The sequence below is a fragment of the Pleurodeles waltl genome, chromosome 2_1 (genome assembly GCF_031143425.1).
Source record: "Pleurodeles waltl isolate 20211129_DDA chromosome 2_1, aPleWal1.hap1.20221129, whole genome shotgun sequence".
NCBI lineage: Eukaryota > Metazoa > Chordata > Amphibia > Caudata > Salamandridae > Pleurodeles > Pleurodeles waltl.
The window spans coordinates 224516394-224539698 of record NC_090438.1 but is presented as its reverse complement, the minus strand read 5'-3'; positions in this window follow the sequence as shown (position 1 = coordinate 224539698).

Sequence of the window (23305 nt, the reverse complement as noted above, 5' to 3'; positions counted from 1 at the left end):
TGGGGGAGGAGGTGGGTATCCAGCACCAGTCTTCATTACTGCAGTGTGGTACCTGGATGCCATTGCATGCACGTTCCCCCGTAGTTCGGTCCACCTCTTGTGAATGTCATCTCTTGTGCGTGGATAGGTACCCACGGAGTTCACCTTGTCCACGATTCTCCGCCATAGCTCCATCTTCCTGTCAATGGATATCTGCTGGACCTGTGCACCAAACAGCTGTGGCTCTACCCTTCCGATTTTGTCTACCATGACCCACAACTCCTCATCAGTGAAACAGGGGTTCTTTTGTGTGGACATGAGAGTATGTGGAAAGCTGTGAAGTTCTGATTGTGTTCAGTGTTGTTGTGTGTTAGGTGTATAGGTATGGTGTGTGGTGTGTGATACATGACGGGTGTATAGGTGGTTGTGGTTTGTGTGTGCAGTTCAGGAAATGTTTGTACTGGCAACATGTAGCTAAGTTTTCATGCTTGCAAATTATTGTGCGTTGTGTGGGGATGTGTTTTATAATGCTGTTGGTGGGTGTGTACGGTGTGTGTATATGTATCAGGTGTGGGTTTTTCAATCTGACCAATATTGGCTTCTGTTGGTGTGGAGTGGCAAAATCGATTGCGGCGATTCGCGCCGCCAATGTGTAACTGCGTTGAGTGACCACTGTGGTGATTCATTGGACATTATTTGGAGAGTGTTGTGCTGCAGGCATGATGGAGAGTGTGTTGGGAGCAGACTATTTCACGCCTTCATTGGGTCTGGCAGGATTATAGTTTTGGCTGATTTCTGGCGGTTTGGTGTTTCTGAGTCATTTTCTGGCAGGCAGATTGATGGCTCTGCAGCGGTCTTTTTGCATCTATCACTACGGCAATCTTTGGTAAAGACCACCAAAGTCATAATGAGGGCCATAGTGTCAATATCCAAAGATGGATAATATTGTCCACAAATGCAATTTTTCCATGGCATTGCACACATCATACAACATCACATACAATCCTTGCACTACACATTAGACATACAAGATGACACTTACTGGTAGAATCAGGGTCTGCAAACCTTGCAATCTCACCTATGGTGTAGGGGCAAGTCCACCTGCAAGACATGACATGAGACATAGCACTGTGAATGTTGAACAATAAACAATATGGACAATTGTTTTGAGGATGGACATAGAAGAATTAGTTTAGGGAATATTCAAGTGAGCCCTACAACATGTCTCTTTCACAGCCATTTGTAGACCAGGCTAAAATGTTAAAATATGTGCTTGAACCCTATGTATATGTGTCAGCAACATTGGTAACATTTTGCAGAGGACAGTCCATTGACATTTTTGACAAGCATTGCACATTGTTGTGTCACTCTGAACATACATGACTACCTATACTCCGGGGTAATGTCTATCATCACATGTACATTACCATGCAAAATACCACAGTGGCCAGGCCTTGGATGGACATGGACAGTTGTGCCTGGTAACCATGTACACTTACACATAGACACATGTGTGTTGGCTTTGGTGCACATCAAATGTTTCTGGCTAAACACAAGGAACAAGGAATGGAATATGCCTTTTGTCTACTGATGGTGATTGCAGCCCTTCTCATGGATGCAGGTTGATGCAGACACACTACTTGTAGTCCTGGCCTTTGTCATAACATGATAAAGTAACCCCTATGGTCTTCAGTCATGCAATTGCAAACTAGAATGGAGCAACATAGAAGGTGTACTTATTGACAGTTCCGCCAACCTCTATTTTCAGATGATCCAGGAGGTCCTGTTTCTGGTAAATTAAGTCTGCCCACTAGTGCTTCAACTGGTGGCCTGTGCGCTCCACAGCAAAGATGCTGAGATAGCACCTTGCCCCACTGTATCTTCCGTGCCTTATACACCAGAATTCCATGCCCACCGATGGCCACCATACTGGGAAGGTAGTGGCAGAACAGCCAAATAAACTCTCCCAGTCATTCTCCTTGCCCTTCACTGATAGGTTGCACCCAAACTCTAGTGCAAACAAAAAACCCAAACAAAATAACCCAACTACCCCAACTAACTTATCTACCCCAGAAATAAACACCCAACAATACACAGTAAATGACAGCACAAAATGACAAAAAACATCACAAAAAAGACTTCAGGGACACAACACAGAAAGCAGAAACCACAAAAGACTCACAAAATACCACTCCTCACACCAGCACCGGAAATAAACACCTGACAATACACAGTAAATGACAGCACAAAATTACAAAAAACAGCACAAAAAAGACTTCAGGGACACAACACAGACAGCAGAAAGCACAAAAGACTCACAAAAGACCACTCCTCACACCAGCACCGGCACCACACAACCACTCCCTAGCACAGACAAAAAGACTGTAAAAGGAAAATAAAAGTAACTTCACTTTTCCATGTGTGTAGCAAGTAAGTTCAATTGCATCACTTCCTAGGTGTATGTCTCACGGTTTCATGTTACATGCTATATTTTTATGCATGACAGCCATGGATGTTTTTTTAAGGATGGCTGACAAGGCATAACAGTTAAATTTTGACATGGTGGTGTGATGCGCCATTTTATGAATGCACAATGGTTGAAAATGACCGCATGCATTTATTTTTACACAAATGGTGAAATCTGTTACTTTAGGTATGTTACTTTGTGCGATGGGTGAGAGGAGTGATATAGGGTGCAAGTGTGCATGTGTATGATCCAATTTCCTACATGCCTGTTTTCACATGTATACAATGTGTGTACTGTAAGTGTACATATGTCAATAAACTTGCATTGTTGGTCTTACACAACGCAGTTTTTACATTTCCATTATTTGTTTCAACACACAGCTTCTGATAGCTGGCCTATGTGTGAGATGAGTTCATGCACGTGATACCCTTGACAACTGTATACCTAGGGATGCTGGAGACTTTGCCTGGTATATGATCAGCTAACCCAGGACTATGTTTGTGCATGTGTGTGACAACCTATGGTTTTTACCAAGGGCCTCACATCATGATGTAATGCAACATGTGTAAATGACAGTTCGCCTTGCATGGAAGTATTTGGATATGGTAGACATGTGTTATGGTTGGTATTTATGTGAAATACTAATGAGTGGAATGAGTTCTTCATGTGTGATCAGTAATACCTACTACAGTGGTGTGTTTAGGGATATACATTCTGCTTTGATATCCTTCATGGGTAATTGTGCACTATCATAACAAAACTCTTTATTCATATCAGTTTTAAACATTTTATTTTCTCAAACACCATGACATATGTTGCATGTTTTCCTTTGTCTATATGCAAAGTAACAGGGCACACCAAGCCCAGGCCACTTAGGGGGGACATGTGGGAATTAATTTAGTGTCAATATTGTTAGCACATACACTTTGACTGCACAGTTACTCACCATGGAGTTTTGCAAGGACTTCCCTTTTAGCATACAATCGGCATGGCAGGGTTGCTGTCAGACAAGGATGGCAGTCCACCCATCAGTGAACCAGTAGCATTTTAAATGCTCCCCCATCCCCATTGGTGGTGGTGTGGGCCTAAGATCAAGGTGGCCTTCTCAGCACAGTTTACTGTGCACAGGCAGCAGGCCCCTGACTGTGTACAGAGTAGATAGAACCCCCTTGGGATGATTTTTGTTTTTGGGGGGTGGCATTCTCAAGTTTAATTTTGGCACTGCAGTGCAGTCAAGTGCAGAAATCTAACTGTGCAACTGAAGTCCCCTGCCCCATTATGTACTGGGCACTTATAGGTTGCTGATGTCAGCCTTGCCCTATTATATACTAGGGAATTAAAGGTTGTTGATGCTCTAATATGCACTAGGAACTCACAGGTTGTTGATTCCCTAATATGCACTAGGAACTCACAGGTCGTTGATGTCAGCCTTGCCCTATTATGTAATAGGAACTTACAGGTTTGTTGTGTTGGACTTATCATTTACTAGGGATTGACATGACTATGTTTTATTAATTGATATTTCTTTCTCTTATGCATCACAAGGTCATTGGTAGACGGTGGAACAGGGTCATGTCTGCAGACCCAGCGTACAGATAGTGCCAGTTGCCACTTCCATCGGTTACACTTGTTTGTGCTGGCCAGGCACACAGGTGTTGTTGTTGGCAATGTGACTAGGATATTTCTGCCCCACACAATGTGTGTGAAAATGTGTCTGGACTTACATGGCTACAATATTGTTTTGTATATTGAGTAGTTGACAATGAGTGATCATTTACACACACTGAAACTAGAGTGTGTGATGTAGGCTTCTAGATCAACATTGCTGGCACAGTTTCTTCAGATTTACTAGTTACTCATCTTCCTTACCCCCACTGACCGGTCCTTCATGCACATCATAGTAATTCATACTTGTGAACTTTATTAATGGATTGCTTCTTCTATGGGCTGAGCATTATTTTTCATACCATTTCCATTGTCTGCAAGATGAGATGACTGACCCCACACATCTCTCAACAGCTGCCACAGCACTTGTGTAGTGTCTGAGTCACATCCACATATTGGCTGGCAATGTTAAGTAGAGGAGTGTCTCATCTGTCCTTCCACGTTTGTTTGTTTTACATGAGCACTCATACACAGATTTGTTCACCATTCTTTGTCGCATGCACTATAAGTGTGTTTGAATTGTGTGAATACTCCTGACAGCTATGAGTAGAACATGACTGTTTTAACATGTCTGTGTCCTTATTCACACATACACTTTGTCAAGGGTTTGTCACTTGTTTTGATATTGATTGACATGCAAGCAAGATACCAACTGGATAGAGTCTGACAGACCAAGACATTCACATTTTTTGTCCTTTGTATTTAACTTTCTATTAGTCATACATGTGAGTGCCACTAAGGGGTATGGTGTAACTTGTCAACATTGATTGTAGCATTCAGTCATTGATTTGATACATAGCAGTCACTGACCTACTGTTGTTAATACTGACTGCTCTTGTCCTTCCTAGGCCACACATCTAGATAGCAGTCTTCACATGTTTTTTCAGTGTGGCTGCTGTCAAATGTCAACCAGACACACTTGTGTGATATTTGTGTTGAAATATTTGTAGAGCAGGCTATGCATACATCTCACCCACACATTCATTTATAAGTGCATTGTGTGTAGTTGTTTGTTGTTCCTGAGTGTGTTCCTGTTTGTTTTTCAACTTTCCTCCACTTTGGAGCCGTTTCCTCTCCTCCCTCTCCTCCACATCGGAACCCCGCGCGGCCGCTGGGAACTACATTTCCCAGCGGCCACGGACCTCCTGCAGTGCCTCAGAGCTCCGCGCGGCCGCTGGGAACTGCATTTCCCAGCGTCCGCGGGCCTACTGCAGTACAATGCCGGGTCGCCGGACCCGACTGTAGAGACACGTTTCCGGTCTCCGCGTCGGCCCCCAGCTGCCCCACGGGCCCGCGACGGTGATTTTGAACACCTGTTTCAAGGATTCTTAGCGGTGGCAGCGATAATTTTGCGCGCCACTCACTTACACCCTCAATAAAAGACAGCCTCTCCTCGGCCCTTTCTATCAAGGGGTCCAAGGAGAGGACGGCATAGGCGCACAGCGAGCGTACCCTTTGAAGCAGTGAGTGACTTATCGGACTTCACGCAGCAGAGATAATATATTTCTTCTTTCCTTATTCTTGTGTCCCTCCACGCATTGTCCGGTTTGATTGTATTTTACTAATTGTTCATTCAGTGGTACACTCCCTTATGTCGAGCTCCTCCTTGATCTGGTATAGACCTCTCTGTGCTCTACCAACCAGCCCTTTTTTCCAGATAGTGCTGGTAACCGTTTGGGCTCTTCCCTCTTTCCGCTTTTTCTTTGATAGACGCAGATACAGTTTTGGGTCATCCTCCCATTTTAGTGTGAACTCCTCACCCTTTACCTTGCTTCTTTTGTTTTGTTTAATTTTTGTTTTATTTTATTTATCCTTAGTGTTTGACAATAAGGGGACACTCCCCCTCCTGGATACCAGAGGCCATTAGTCTCTAGGGATAGGGTAAGATTTTCTACCTCCTCTTAGTGGTAGAAGTGCTTACTACGTATATATACTGCGCATGAGTAAATTTCTCTGTCACGTGTGTGTTTGGTCTGCTGTGCAGTGTTGTGGTTCACTATTGTTTTAATTGCTTTTCTGTTTTGCATTCTTCAGGCCACCTCAAGCTATTTCCTTGGGTAAGGTAGGCCTTTCATCTTAACTCTCACTCTCCGTTAATTTGGAATAGTTTCTTTCACTCTAATTTGAGTTTTAGGGATCCGAGGCCCTGATGAATGCCCGAGACCTTCCTTGGCTCACAATTAAGGGCAGAAACATGGCTACTGATTTTTAGATAGGTGACCCTGTGAGTCCTTGCTCTCACAGAGGTGTCCCACTTATGTTTTTAACTACACCAAACAGACACCATTATTAAACTGTAACTTCGCACAGGTGACTGGTGAGGTGTTTTTATTTTCCCTAGGTTAGCTGGATCCCAAATCTTTCAGACCAATAATTAATTTACGCACTCCCTCCTGTTCTTTTAACAGTGAGGTTGACTCCGCCCAGGTGGCACTGTCCTACCTGGGTGGGACTAGGTGGTAAAATGATGAAGCATGACACTATATAGTGTGTGAGACCACCTAGTCTGTAAAGGGAATTCCCCTGTGTCCATCCAATACTCCACAGCATCATACTGACCTCATTCTCCTAAAAAGGACTTTGATTAGTCGGGGGCACAAGTTGTACCCCTGACTTTTGCTCTTTGATTTATTAGTGAACCCCGTACTTCTTTGTGTGATACACGAGATTAGACACAAAAGAACCTCAAGCTTGGCAGATAACTGCTTATGTGACAAATCATCATTGGATGGCCAAGACCTGATAAAGCGAAGGACAACATCCACGTCCCAAAGGACCAAATATCACTTTTGAAGAGGATTAACCATTCAAATACCCCAAAGGATTTTAGAAATCAAAGGATGTTGTCCAATTGGCTTACCACCCACATGCGGAAGCCCCACTGAGATTGCAGATCTGAAATTATTAACATGTCTGTAAGCGAGACCTTGAGTTGCCAATTCTGAGAGGAAATTAGCGATCATGGAAATCTGGGCCCCTAAGGGATCAATACTCCGTTCACTGCACCAACCCACCCTTCTCCTCTAGGGGGCTTCACAACGTTTATGGGTGGAGGGAGCCCATGATTGAGATCTGAAAAACATAGCTTCTTCTGAAATTTCTGGCATTTGCCAACCTCTCCGGAAAGTCACCAAGCCATGAGGTTCAATTGTCCTTGTACTACTAGAGGATGGGGAAGACCCAAGGGATCCAGAAGCAACGACGGGAACAATGGAAGAAGAACTGAGGGTGCACATGATAGGGACATTGCAACAGGAATCCAAACTTGAGCTTTCCAGAGCGGTGTCACTAAAATGATCTCGGACTGTTGCCTTTTGACCTGAGCAAGGACTTTCTGAATCATTGAGAATGGGGGAAAGGCATAAAGCAGATCCAGACAACAGCTCTGAAGGAATGCATCCAAGCCCATCGCTAAGGGATCTGGCCTCCAACTGAAAAACTGAGGCAGTTGGGAGTTGAGCTGTGATGCAACAAGGTCTGTTGAGCAGGGACCCCATTTCTGTGTCAGAGTCTGAAATATCGACTTGTGATGCTTCCAGTCGCTGCCATCTCTCAGAAAATGAGAGTTCCAATCCGCCACAACATTGGAGTGACCTGGAATGTACTCCGCTATCACATGAATCTGGTTCCGTAGAAAATAATGCCAAAACTCCTTGGCAATCTCCACCAGCATGCAAGATCTGTTCCCGCCCAGTCGATCTATATATCTCACTGCTGAGACGTTGTCCATTCAAAGCAGAATACAGCAACGGGCTTTGCTGAGGGAGAGCGAGCGAATCTCAAAGGCACCTGCTGGCGAACGCGCTGGATGAATAGCAGCTCTCCCTAACTTTGGTAAATTGACTAAGTGCCTGGTAAAGGGCTCTGTCTTCTGCTGCCTGTAATTTCGTAATTTCAAATTTCGAATTTCGAATTGAATGTTCCTTTTTTATGACTATACTTGAATCTGCTGATAAGGAGCGCCGAGTAAAGGGCTCCGTGTTTTTTTTTTTCGCCGCTAATATTTTAATGGTATATCTGCTCATATTTTAACTTTAGTACATCGCTTATCACTGGCTGCAGCGGAGCGCCTGGTAAAGGGCTCCGGTTTCTTTAATCATTGTACTTTTCGCGTGTGCTGCTTTTAAATTAAAACCACACTCTGTCTTTCATTATTTCATCGCACCTTTGGATTAGTTATTCTAATCTTTGAATCGTTCCCCTTACCTGCACTGCGTCCCCGATCCACCGCCAATTGTTTGGATTGTGTGGAGGGACGACTGGTGCAACAGGAAGTGATTAACCACTTCCGGGTTGCTCATTAATTGGAAATTCCACAGCTGACTATTTAGTTTAAATTCAGATGCCTCCCGCAACGCGCAGCGAACGCGCTGGATGAGTGGCAGCTCTCCCTAACTTTGGTAAATTGACTAAGTGCCTGGTAAAGGGCTCTGTCTTCTGCTGCCTGTAATTTAGTAATTTCGAATTTCGAATTGAATGTTCCTTTTTTATGACTATGCTTGAATCTGCTGATAAGGAGCGCCGAGTAAAGGGCTCCGTGTTTTTTTTTTTCGCCGCTAATATTTTAATGATATATCTGCTCATATTTTAACTTTAGTACAGCGCTTATCACTGGCTGCAGCGGAGCGCCTGGTAAAGGGCTCCGGTTTCTTTAATCATTGTACTTTTCGCGTGTGCTGCTTTTAAATTAAAACCAGACTCTGTCTTTCATTATTTCATCGCACCTTTGGATTAGTTATTCTAATCTTTGAATCGTTCCCCTTACCTGCACTGCGTCCCCGATCCACCGCCAATTGTTTGGATTGTGTGGAGGGACGACTGGTGCAACAGGAAGTGATTAACCACTTCCGGGTTGCTCATTAATTGGAAATTCCACAGCTGACTATTTAGTTTAAATTCAGATGCCTCCCGCAACGCGCAGCGGACGCGCACAGCGGGCGCGCCGTTGGCGCGCCGAAGGCGTGCCTAAGGCAAGCCCGTCTGCGCCCGTCCGTGACCGTCCGTGACCGTCCGGGGCCTGGGGCCAGAACCCCTGCTCAGAATTCTGTTGCTTATACACGTAATAATCTTTTGATCCTACGACCTGTTCCCAATCCTTTTTGTTCTCTCCTTATCCCTGATATAGCCCCATACAGCTGCTCTTGCTGCAGCTTTACTCTTTCACCACCCCTTTATTTGAGCTCCCTTCGTTACGAGTCTAGCCGAATTCCTCTTCTGACTAACAAGACTAACTTATCTCTTACCCCCTTCACTTTCTTCAGCTTAAACTGTCGCTCACTACCTAAGCATAAGGACGATATTCTGAGCATTCTCACGGACCGACAACCTGATGCCCTTTTCTTAACCGAAACCTGGCTCAATGTGAGTTCTGGACCCGATATGGCCTATGCACTTCCCCCCAATTACACCTATCTTGGAAGAAATCGCATTGACCGAACTGGTGGGGGTATAGCTTTAATTTTTAAAACAGACCATACATGTAAATGGGTAGATCTGGATTTTAAAAACTGTGTAGCCGGGTTTTTTAAACTTTTACTATCACCTAACTTCACTCTTTCCGGGGCCCTCATATACCGTCCTCCTGGCCCCGCTGGTCCCTGGGCATCGACCTTCCCCGATCTTATTGCTCCCTTTTTATTAGAAACCACTAACTTTCTGATCTTAGGTGACCTGAACTTACATTTTAATGATATATCCTGTACTACGAGCGCTACTCTTTTAGATAACTTAGCGGCATTAAATGTTTTTTTACACAACTCAGGCCCCACGCATAAGGCAGGATATTTATTAGACCCTATTTTTTCCAATCTTGCTACGATTTCATGTAAACAAGCCATTCCCATTCCATGGTCTGATCATTTTTTGGTGGAATTTTCGAATGTACCAAAACAGGGTCTGACTCTTTCCTCTTCCTCCGCCAAATCCAGCACTTACAGGAATTGGAAAAACTTAGATATTGATATTATGAACTCGATGTTGGGAAAAACGTTACCTTTAATCACGAGTATAAGAGATGATGGGGTCATTGTTGATTGGCTTTCATTTGCCACTGATGAATGTCTTCCATTATCAAATAAAAAGAACAAACAGGGCTACCAACATCCTCCTGCCCCTTGGTTTTCAGAAACCCTTAAAATAGAAAAAACTAAATGCAAGAACTTGGAAAGGAAATGGCGAAAAAACTATGACCCAGACAGAAAAGCTACTTACAAACTAGCCCTTCTTAATTATCACCGATTATGTAAGATCGCGCGCGCCAAACACGCCACCGAGATTATTCTACAATCCCAGAATTGCCCCAAAGTGCTGTTTGAAGTAGTTCAGGAACTCTCTGGTGGCTCTCGCCTATCTAAGCCCCCTGACTTTGACTCCAAGAAATGTAATGATTTGGCGACCTTCTTTGTGGATAAAATTGACAAAATTTATGCTGAATTCCACAATGACTCTAATCATGCCAGTATTATCACTAAATCCCAATCTACTCACTCTTTACCTTTTCCTATCATTCAAGAAACAACCCAAGTCAATCATTCTAACTTACTCAATGAATGGCTTCCTATGGATACTGCCTCTTTCTCTAATATTCTCACAAGCATTAAAACTGGTTCCCCGCAAGATCCTATCCCCATCTCAGTACTTCAAAAGCTTGACCCCTCCATACTTCTCTTCATTATGCAGTTTCTTAACTTGTCATTTACCGAAGCTTATGTGCCGGCATCATGGAAGCATGCAATGGTTCTTCCTTTACTTAAGAAAACTAACTCTGATCCTGAAATTTTCTCTAACTTTCGCCCAATTTCTCTTTTGCCTGTTTTTTCCCAAATTTTGGAAAAACATGTTAATTTTCAATTATCCCAGTTTGTAGAAACCAATAACATCCTCCACCCTTCCCAATCTGGTTTTCGTGTTGGCTACTCAACTGAGGCGACCTTACTGGGTGTGACTGAAAATATCCGCCAACAAATTGACAAAGGAGAAACTGTAGCTCTTATCCTATTGGATTTAAGCGCAGCTTTTGACACTGTATCTCTCTCATATCTCCTAAAAACTCTTTATACTAAGGGCATTGGCGGCAAAGCCCTTCTGTGGTTATCCAGTTTTTGATCTAATAGGACTTTTCAGGTTTTCTCTCATATAGCTTCCTCTTTGACTCATGCATCCCCTTATGGAGTTCCCCAGGGCTCCATTCTCAGTCCACTACTCTTTAATATATATGTCAGTCCTTTGGCGAGCATAGCAGAACAAGCTGGTTTAACAATTTTTTCTTATGCCGATGACACTCAACTTATTTTTTCACTCTCTTCTAAAGAAACCGCTAACCCTCCCTCTTTGCAAATGGGACTATCTAAGATAGCCAATTGGATCCATTTTAATAAACTCAAACTTAATGGAGGTAAGACAGAACTCCTCATTTTTGGAAATAAAAAATCTCTTTGGGGCCCCCAACATTGGCCCTCTGAGTTGGGTGCCCCCCCTATGCCTTCCCTCTCTGCACGTAACCTAGGCATCATAATTGATGATCAGTTGAATATGAAAAAACAGGTGACCAAAGTAGCTTCTACCTGTTTCGCTATCTTGAAGTGGCTTCGCAAAATTCTCTGGATGCTTCCTATGGCTGCCCAGAGAACTGTGATCCAAGCGCTAGTTATTTCTAGACTGGATTACGGAAACGTGCTCTATTTGGGTGCGAATAAAGAAGCGCTACATAAACTGCAAGTTGTTCAGAACTCGGCGGCCAGGCTTCTTTGCCAACTTCCCAGAATCACTCCTACTTCTGGTGCACTTCGTGAACTTCATTGGCTAAGAATTGAGAATCGTATCAAATTTAAAGCCCTATGCTACATGCATAAAATTAATACGGGCCTAGCTCCTAGCTACCTTAATATCCTGGTCCAACAATACCGGCCCTCTCGTTTACTTCGATCCTCTAATCAACTAAAATTCCAGGTGCCCTAATTCAGACGTGCCAAAATGGGGGGGACGCTCTTTTGCTTTCCTAGCTCCCTCTCTCTGGAATTCTCTTCCCTCTTACTTGCGTCATGAAAGGGTGTTCATTAGATTTCGCAAAGAGCTTAAGACATGGCTCTTTAACCAGTAATTGCCTAAGTTGCTCGCCTGAGCCTGCCTTTGTCTTGCATTGTCTTTAGCGCCGGGAAACCTTCGGGTAGCTGTGCGCTATATAAAATCAATAAATAAATAAATAAATAAAATAGCAACTCCAAGCAATTGATGTGAAGACTCAATTCCTCCGAGGACCACCGTCCTCTTGTCTCCACCGAGCCATAACGAGCTCCCCAACCCCACTGACTGGCATACGATTCTATCACAATCTCAGGATGCAAAAATGGCCCTGCTGTTTTTTAGGCTTCCATATGGTTTAGCCATCAAATGATCTCCATTTGGCTTCCTCCGATAACGGAATCTGTTCCATACAAGCCAGACCTTTGCAGAGATGCAAAATCTTTAGGCGTTGAAGAGCCCGATAACGTAATGGGCATGGAAAAATTACCTGGATTGACGAAGCCAGCAGCCCCACCAATTGGGCCAAAATCCGTAAGGATATAGTCGGAGACGCAAGGGCTCTCCGTAACTCTCTCTTGATTGAAGACCGTTTCGTCAACGGTAACCTTAGTTGGGCCTGAACAGAATCCACCTTAAAACCTAAGAAGTCTACACATTGCAAGGGGAGAGTTACTGACTTCTCGCTGTTGATCAAGAACCCCAGATCCTGGAGGAGTTGAATTGCCCAGGTCAGATGGAGTAAGGCTAAGTCTTTGAATTGGGCCATGATCAACATGTCATTGAGCTAGATGATGAGGCAAATGCCTCGTTCCTGAAGGAATTGCGCTACAGGGTGTAGCAATTTGGTGAAACACCAAGGGACGGAAGATAGGCCAAAGGGGAGAACCTTGGACTCATACCATTGGTGCTACCAAAAGAAACTGCAGAAAGCGTTGGTGCGGACAGAAAATTGGCACCGCTAAATAGGCGTCTTTGAGATCCAGACGTACTAACTAATCTCCTTCTTGCAGCAGATCTTGTAATAAATGGATACCTTCTATCTTGAAATGACGATAGAATATCCAGGAATTGAAATCTTTAAAGTTTAGTACTAGGCGAACACCTCCGCCCTTCTTTTGCACTAGGAAAATAGTACTGACAAAACCATTTGGGTGTGGCGCTGAGCAGACTATTGCATTTTTGTGAAGAAGATCCTTGATTTCTATGTCTACAAAAGGCACTCTCTGTTTGGGAAAAAAAGGAGAGGAAGAGGAGGATGGTGTTGAACCGGGGTGGAATAAAATTCTAGTCAGAAACCAAGTACCGTCTGCAGAACCCAGGGAGCTTGCGTAATACAACCCCAGGCTTGAGCATGACTCTCTAATCCCTCCCAAAAAATAACCTCTGAAAAGGGAATAATTCTCACCTGAGGCAGAGGAGTCTTGATTGCGCTCCAATCACTTTCCTCTAAAACCACAACCTCGACCTCTTATGGCTCTGGATGGATAAAATCCTGAAGAGGACTAGTAGTAACCTCGGCCTCTACGGGTGTACTTGTTGGAGGTCTGTTGAAAATCACAGCCTGGCGCACGACCACGGTAGCGCCCCGCCCTGGTAAAAAGACCACCACTGAACATCCGTTTCATTGAAAATTGGGCCTTATCTAGCACTGTAAAGGTGGAAACATATTTACCCAGGTCCTCAACAAATTTGTACCTGAAGAGGAGTCCATTAGTCAGGGAACCTGGTTCAGTAGGAGCTAGCTCCGCCAATTTCGGGTTGATGTATATAAGAAAGGATTTTGTGTGCTCTGTGTATATGGCACAGTTCGCATTTCCCAGGAGACAGATGTCTCTCTGTGCCCATTCAAGAGCGGCTTCTGGATCCAAAGGCGTATTAGTCTCTTTAGCTTGGACCGCTAATTCCAGAATTTTTGTAATGGGGCCCGAAAGAGCTAACATTTTGTCCTGACAGCCCATCCAGGCACGATCAAGTCCTTTCTTGGGGTCTTTCGTAAACTTCTCCAAGAAGGTAGCCACACTAGGGTCAAGCTCCGGAGTGTCAGCCACCTTCCCCAACAGAGAGGGACAAGGACACTCAGAACGCAAGTTGTTGCGGACATCCTTATTGAAACTCCTGCGCAGTCTATCCTGCACATAGTGGGCCACTTCCACACATGGAACCCATTCTGTAGAACGAGGGTGAATGATGTTCTCTGGATCAAAAAATACATTTTTTTGAGACATCATCTCATCTGGAGTGTGATGAGATTCACGTTTGCGCTTACCCGATTGCTTGGGCACAGAGAACTCGAAGTCTGAATGAGAATCCAAAGACTGCAAGAGTTCTTTGCGTGAGTCTGATGGCGGTGGAAAAATATCAGAAGCGGCAGCAAGACCAGGACCACATTTGTGATCTCTAAGGACCTCACTGGCCATCTGAGAAAGAATTTCTGCAGAGGATAACGACCCCGAGGATGTTCTGGAATTAAAACCACCTTTCTCAGACTGAGGCTCTCTACTCCGTGACCCAGAGGGTGGAGGTCCCATCAACTCTATTTGCCCATATCTGACCAAGGGTGCTGTAAAGGGTTTCAATGCTTTAATTAAAGCTTGATTAACTGAGTCTTGTACATGGTGGCCATGGGCTGTACCACTCTTTCCTCCAACTGTTCAGGGAATGTTCCTTCCACCTCCTCCTGATAGTATTCATCCTCCTCAGCAAAATAAGCCATGGTAGGTGCACAGAAGGAGTTCAATGGGGGTAGGAAAGCCCCTACATGTCCAATAAAGGCAGAAACAACTGTCCTGACAGTCACAGAGACACTGTCTCAATAGGGCCCAATAATAGGTGGAGAGAGCACCTGTATTAACCTCGTAAGTCAGGCCTCAAACGTTTTTGGCCGTGTCGGGAATTCCAGGGGCATTAACAGAGTTTGCACGATTCAAAATCGGCAACTCCTGTTGTGTGCATGCACGAGGGCAAAGTGATTAAAAATAGAGAGCAGACTGCTCTCTGTGGCCGCGCTCGGCAGGCCTCCCATGGAGGTCTGAATTTGTTTAACTCAACCGCCGACCGGCCGTGCAAAAGAGGGGAAACCTCAAGCTCACGCAGGCGGGTACTACTGAGAATGCAAAGGGAAAAGCTGCAACGCGCGATCGGGAAAAGGAAAAGGTCCCCGATCCCGCAGGCGGTTTAACAGCACAAGGACAGGACCGCAAACATGTCCTAGATCAAAAGCCAAAAAACGAGTGCCGCTCAGTCCCGCTCCCGCTCCACAGCCCTAATACACACAATAAAGTCAACAATACAAGATAATTGTTCTAGTAAGATAAAAGGGTGACTTATCTCCGGCTGCGCAGCAGCAAAGACAGAGGAAGGACTATTGTTATGGTGACTCTTATAGTGAAGGGCTAATCTGGGATTGGTCAGGCTGGACTACAGGTGTTCATGGGAATTGTAGTTTTTATTTTCTGCAAACTTATTGGCTGCTGTTTTGATTGACAGTAAAGAAAGAGAAGCATAATCCGAAGCCTTCGGTCTTGACATAGAATTGCACAGACTAGTGTTATTTTGCACACAAGAGGTGGGGCATATAATAGATCTGGACACCTTGACCAGCATTCCTGGATGCCAAATGCCTTCTCCTCCACATTTCTGGTCCTTTTGGGTGCGTCACTGTAAGATTTCTCAGCATCTGTATGTGGGTTTCAATATGGGGTCATTACCCATGGCTGGATGCCACTACCTTGGTCTGCTGCAATGGAAGGTGAGAAACAGTGTCAGACTTGTATTTGTGTTTCTTTCTAACTGGCCTGGCACAATATTTGTCATTGGAGTGGAAATTCTGTCTGGCATCTGGCAGTGTGTATGTTCCTGTTTGCATGCATTGTTGTACGTGTGTGGTGGTGCACTTTCCAGTCACGGGCTGTGGCTCAGGGGCATGGTGATGTGGGATTTGTCTGTCATGACAGTTTGTACATGCAGGATATGTGTGATATTGAAAGTCATTGTCCCTTAGTCCCATAACTTTTAACCTGCAATAGAGTCATGTTGGATACATTTGTACCTATTTTGTATGTTGTGTGACGTAAGACAGATATCGTGCACTGTGTGTTGCATATGAACCTCTCCTTAGACACGGTATACCTCCCTTGCACACTAATCTGTTGTCGCTGAGTCCTGGGTAGCATGCATGTGTGTATGTAGAGATCATGCAGAATGTGGCATAGTAACTTGAGATGTTTTGCTATGCATGTGACAAATTAGCAAACACCAGTGGCACACAACAGGGCCTGAGGTGATTTTCTGCACTGCCAGACATCACCGGTAAAAGTCAACAGTGTGCCATGTCTACTGGCAGTATGCGCTGGCAGTAGTTCAGCTGCCAAAGTACACTGTAGGCACCCTTGATGCATGTAGAAATATGACAGTTTTGTGGGTTTGATTGTTTCATTGCAGTAAGGTGTCCCTTCTTATCCATGATCCATCAGTGACGGCAATTTCCTATTTTACTCTGTGCTGCACTATGCACCACACATAGGAAAAGCAAACACAATGAGAGTATTGGGTATTTGACTTGATAGGACAATGATGAGGGCACCTTAGGGTGGCATTGTTTGAGGGTGCTGCCTCAGGTTTCAAGCTTGTAGTAAATGTGGGGCAGTGGCAATCTGCAAGTTGTTTGAAGGTGGCATGTCCAATGCAAAACCGATTGCTGACCACTTTCACACTAAGGGGGTCATTCCAACCTCGGCGGTAAAAGGAGCTTACTGCCGTTCAGAAGACCGCCATAACACCGCCACGGTAAACCGCCACAGTCATTCTGACCCACAACAGGCAAACCGCCAAAATACAGACATCCACAAAAGTCCGCCACACCAAAGGGCAGCGAGAAACTGGCGGTGACCAAACCTCCACCATCACGCCAACAGAAATACGCCCACACTATCACGACACACGAATCCACGCGGCGGTCTTTCAACTGCGGTATTCCATTGGCGGTACACACCACCGCGCTCAAAATACACACACTTGTACAAAACACTACCACATTGGACAATTCAAAATACACACACCTGATACACATACACACACCACTCCCACACACCCATTACCATATAAAATACACACCCACATCACCCACAAACCTCCACTCCTAGAGATTCGTGAACACTCACCGAGAAAAGACATCCGAGCACCCAGACACCCAATTCACTGTCACCCAGCAATATTTGCACGCACTTCACACAACACAACAATACACATCACCACACTTAGCACCACACAATCCACCCTACACATCACCCACACCACCCCATGGCACCGCAAAGACACCCCAGGTTCTCTGATGATGAACTCAGGATCATGGTGGAGGAAATTGTACGAGTAGAGCCACAGCTGTTCGGGGCACAGGTGCAGCACACCACCATTGCCAGGAAGATGGAGCTATGGAGCAGAATAGTGGACAGGGTCAACGCTGTGGGACAGCACCCAAGAAATCGGGACGACATCAGGAAGAGGTGGAACGACCTACGGGGGAAGGTGCGTTCCATGGTATCCAGGCACAACATCGCAGTGCAGCGGACTGGCGGCGGACCCCCACCTCCTCCCCCAGAATTTACAACATGGGAGGAGCAGGTCTTGAACATCCTTCATCCTGAGGGCCTCGCAGGAGTAGGCGGAGGAATGGACTCTGGTAAGTCTCATCTTCACTACTTCATCCCCCCTACCCCACCTGCATGCCGACTCATACCCCCACCCTCACCCCCCCATCACACCTACTCCTTGCAAATGTGTCACCATCACAACCCACCCATCCCAACACCTAGCCCTGCATGCGTCCACAAAGCATGGACACCCATCACCAAAGCATGCCCACTGCACATACACATACAAACCCCCCCCCCAAACCACCGTCACAACAGCCCCCACAAAGGAATGCCAGCACTGGGGTACACGGGCACCCACCCATTGCATGCTATGGCACACACAGAAGCAATAACCATACTTTTATACCCCTGCAGGACCCGAACGCCAGGTCACCGCGCAGGAGGGTCCACAAATGTCCACTCCCCCCCCAGAAGAGGCCCACAGTGAGGACAGCAGCTCTGTCTCCCTGGATCTAGATGACCAGCCCGGTCCATCGGGGACCTCGGGACAGTCGGTTCCCTCACACAGCCACAGGCCACAGCAGATCTTCCCCCCTCTGGAAACACCAGCACAGCACCCCCCCAGTGGGCCCATACCTCTGTCCCCAGGACACGTCAATCAGCGGTGTGTCCACCACTACAGGGAACCCAGGCTAACCCAACACCCCAACAACAACAGGGACCTGGGGGCAGTGGAAGTGGGCACACGGTCCAGGGGACAGAGGCCCATAGAAACAGGGGAACTGGCAGGGCTGCTGTGCGACAGGGGGGGGCAGGCCCAGGGAACCCACTCTCCACGAGGCCCACTCCTCCATCATGGGAGCATACCACCACTCCCAGGAGACGATGGCGACGGTCCTGGACAGGTTTCAGGAGATCCAGCTTCTACAGGAGCAACAGTATATGGGTTCAGGGAGGAACTAAGAAACATCATGGGTACCATCGTAGTGGCCCTGAATCAGGTAGTCACCACATTGCGGGACACTGTGGCACCTCAAAGGGCCCCTGACACTAGCATGGACCAAGAACTGCCTACCACCTCCGCCGGCGCTAGTGGACATGAGGCCCCGACACAAGACCAACAGGCCACCAGAACCCCACCCCCTGCAGAAGGAGAACCACCCTGCAAGCGGGCCCTGAGATCCAGGAAGAAGACAGAGTAAGATGTCAAGACCCCGCCAGCAAAGGATACCGCCCTGATTGTCATCCCACTGTCCCACATTGTCACCCTGTCCAACCTTAAACTGCCCCTGCTCCACTTTCCACAGGCATTTGGACAATGCACCTGTGACACTGATAGTCTGGACTCTGCCATGGACAATCCTCCAACATCACCCCTCACCGATTTGCAACCACCCATCCAATTTAGAGCACTTGAATAAACACACTTATTGCACAAAACAATCTGGAGTCTGGCTGTGATTTAGAACAAATGTATTAGACATGACCGTGCCAAAATGTTCATTCACATTGTGATGCCAACAAACCGCTGTCACACAGCTGTAGTCCATGGGGAAACAAAGCAGATGTCACGCAGTGGGGCCCACATCTCTGAAAACGGAAGGGAAAGTCACAACACAGTTACCATACACTGGGGGAAAAAGTCAGACAGTAGAGAGGTAGGAGTCTTTAAGTAAATGTAATATGCCGGTGTGTACTCTTACCTGTGTGTCATTGAAAATACTGCTGTTTTACTGTGTTCCTGTTCTCTAGGTCGTCCTCTTCGGCTTCCTCCTCTTCACTCTCCACAGGCTCCACAGCTGCTACAACACCACCATCTGGACCATCCTCCTGCAGAAAAGGCACCTGGCATCGCAAAGCCAGGTTGTGAAGCATACAGCAGGCCACGATGATCTGGCACACCTTCTTTGGTGAGTACATTAGGGATCCACCAGTCATATGGAGGTACCTGAACCTGGCCTTCAGGAGGCCGAAGGTTCGCTCGATCACCCTCCTAGTCCGCCCATGGGCCTCATTGTACCTTTCCTCTGCCCTTGTCCTGGGATTCCTCACTGGGGTCAATAGCCATGACAGGTTGGGGTAACCAGAGTCCCCTAATAGCCACACCCGGTGCCCCTGGAGTTGACCCATCACATACGGGATGCTGCTATTCCGCAGGATGTAGGCATCATGCACTGACCCAGGGAACTTGGCATTACCATGGGAGATGTACTGGTCAGCCAAACACACCATCTGTACATTCATGGAATGATAACTCTTCCGGTTCCTGTACACCTGTTCACTCCTGCTGTGGGGGACCAAAGCAACATGTGTCCCATCAATGGCACCAATGATGTTGGGAATATGTCCAAGGGCATAGAACTCTCCTTTCACTGTAACCAAATCCCCCACCTCAGGGAAAATGATGTAGCTCCTCATGTGTTTGAGCAGGGCAGACAACACTCTGGACAACACCTTGGAAAACATGGGCTGGGACATCCCTGATGAGATGGCCACTGTTGTTTGAAAAGACCCACTTGCTAAGAAATGGAGTACTGACAGCACCTGCACTAGAGGGGGGATCCCTGTGGGTTGGCGGATGGGTGACATCAGGTCTGGCTCCAGCTGAGCACACAGTTCCTGTATAGTGGTTCGGTCAAGCCTGTATGTCAGTATGACATGTCGTTCCTCCATTGTCGACAGGTCCACCAGCGGTCTGTACACGGGAAGATTCCTCCATCTCCTCGCATGTCCCAGCGGACGGTGCCTATGAAGGACAACAGCGAGCACAGAGTCAATCAACCCACAGGTACGTAACCACAGCTTGCACATAACACGATTCCCAATGCATTGAAAGGTTTGTATGAGTGTTGATGAAAAGGCCTAGGTATGTGTGACGCAGTAGAAATTAAGCCATGTGGGCCCTTGAAATGGCGGCTGCCTGATCTGTGAAGTGCGACAGTGGGATGTGAGGTCAATGCGCTGGCGTGGCACACCGTGGCGGTAGGCGGTCGAAGACCGCGGCGCAAAGCCACATTGGTTAACATTGAACCCTATGGGTTTCAGGAGTCAATGACGATGTGCGCCGGCGGTCGCGGTACGCACCGCCGCAGTACGCACCACGCGGGCGTGACCGCCATTTTCTATCTGCTTAATCACTCGATACCTGATCTTCCACAGGAGAGGACCTACACTGCAAGTGCTGCTGTGACCTCGGTCTGGAAGAGACAATGGCTCATGCGACTGGGGAAAGGGCCCCTGCCTTCACTGCGGAGGAGTTGGAGAAACTTGTGGATGGGGTCCTCCCCCAGTATGCGCTACTCTACGGTCCTCCAGACCAACAGGTAAGTACACAGGGACCATGCTTAGTGGGCAATGCCTGGGTTGAGTGGGGTGGATGAAAGATGGTGGGGAGGGGAGCGATTGAGGCATGCATCAAACGACAGATGAGAGCATGTGCCACATGGCAAGGGTGGGGATGTGGGGCCACTCACATCGAGCATGCAGAAGGTGATGACAATTTTTCTCTCCCTGTACATGTCACATAGGTCAGCGCCCACCAGAAAGTCGCTATTTGGCGTGCCATCGCCAAGGACGTCCGGACCCTGGGGGTCCACAACAGACGGGGCACCCACTGCCGGAAGAGGTGGGAGGACATCCGACGCGGGAGCAGGAAGACGGCGGAGGCTCAGCTGGGGTTGGCGTCCCAACGTAGAAGGGGTGCCAGTCGTACTTTGACTTATCCCGATTTGGATGGGCGCGTGAGGACATCACAACAGACACAAGGGGGTGAGTACAAATACATTCTGCTGACTTTGCGCGCAGTGGAGGTGTCTGGGTGGGGGAGGAGGGCTGTGGGTATCCCTAGGCCAGGGCGATTTCTGTAGGCTAGGCCCCTCCGTAAGGCATGGCCCTGTGCCACTGCCCCCCACCTCTGTAGGGTGCCAAGTACAGGTATCCATGGCCCTGTGTCATCTATGTGTGCAGTTGTCGTCCATAGGATTGTAGGCCATGTCCCACTGATTGCGTAGTGGACCCCAAGTGCGCGGCGTAGTGCAGGGGGCTTCTGTGTCTGTCCTCTCCGCCAACGGTGTCGCCAATGCATGCACTCAACATGTCTTTATTTCTCCCCCCCCTTTTTTGTGGTCGTCCTGTTCATGTGTGCATTAGCATCATCAGGCGGAGGAGAAGTGGCATCGGAGCACGAGGGAGCTGCATCCCACATGGCCCTGGAGGGCCATGCAACGGAGTCTGAATACACCAGTGGGACGGAGGGCGAGGGGAGCTCCACAGCGGGGACTCGTGCTGATGTCAGTGACAGTGACTCGTCCTCTGAAGGGAGCTCCCTTGTGGTGGCGGCAACATCCGTGCCCCCCGCAACAACAGGTACAGCCACCACCCAGCGCACCAGCACCGCCCTCCCAGCAGCCCCTCAGCGTTTGCCCCGTGCCTGCTCACCCAGGAAGGTGGGCATCTCCTTCGCCCCAGGCACCTCAGGCCCTGCCCCTGTCACCCCTGCTGCCCTCAGTGAGGAGGTCATTGACCTCCTGAGGACCATCATTGTTGTGCAGTCTACCCTTTTGATTGCCATCCAGGGTGTAGAAAGGGAGGTGCACCAGAGTAATGCATACCTGGAGGGCATTCATTCTGGTCAGGCTGCCCATCAGCGATCGTTCAACGCTCTGGCCTCAGCACTGACGGCAGCCATTGTCCCTGTCTCTAGCCTCCCCCCTCCAACTTCCTCCACCCAGACCCAATCCCCTGTACCTCCTCCTATCCCAGACACACCATCAGACCAGCCTGCACACACCTCAACACCCAAGGGAAGCTCATCCAGATATAAGCACCACACATCACACAAGCATTCACACAAGCAACATCCACATGCAGACATACCAACACCCACTGCCTCCACTGTGTCCCCCTCCTCCTCGTCTCCCTCCTCCCTCTCTGTGACGTCTCCACTCACACTTGCATGCACAACATCTTCAGCCACTACGTCCATCACCAGCACACCCACCGGAACACTCTGCACACGTGCAGTCACCACCCCCACTACCATTTACACGTCCCCTGTGTCCTCTCCCAGTGTGTCTGTCACCTCCTCTTCCAAACTACACAAACGCAGGCAGCCACCCACCCAACAGCCATCCACCTCAAGACAGCCTCCAGCCCAAGCACCTGCACCCAAAGACACCAGACTTCACACTCCTACAACCACATCCTCTTCCTCCACTCCCATACCCACTACACCTACCCATCCCTCTCTTTCCAAATTGCTTTTCTTTTCCAAACTTGACCTCTTTCCAACAACTCCCCCACCCCGTCCATCTCATAAGACTTCAATCAGCACCTCAGCCACCACAAAACCGGGACCTGTAAAGACTGTTTGCCATGGACTGTGGAGTCCCCGACCCTCAAGGGCAGCCAGTTCAGCTAGGAGCCAAAGCACAGCCAGCCCACCCCCGGAAAAGCATCCGAAGATTGCCAGTGCCCGGCGCGAAAGACCAAAGACACCAGGGACAAAAATCCCTACATTGGCTCTGGCAGGAAGTCGGGTGCCACCTGGCACACCGCCAAAAGTGGGAAAGGTCCACAGGCG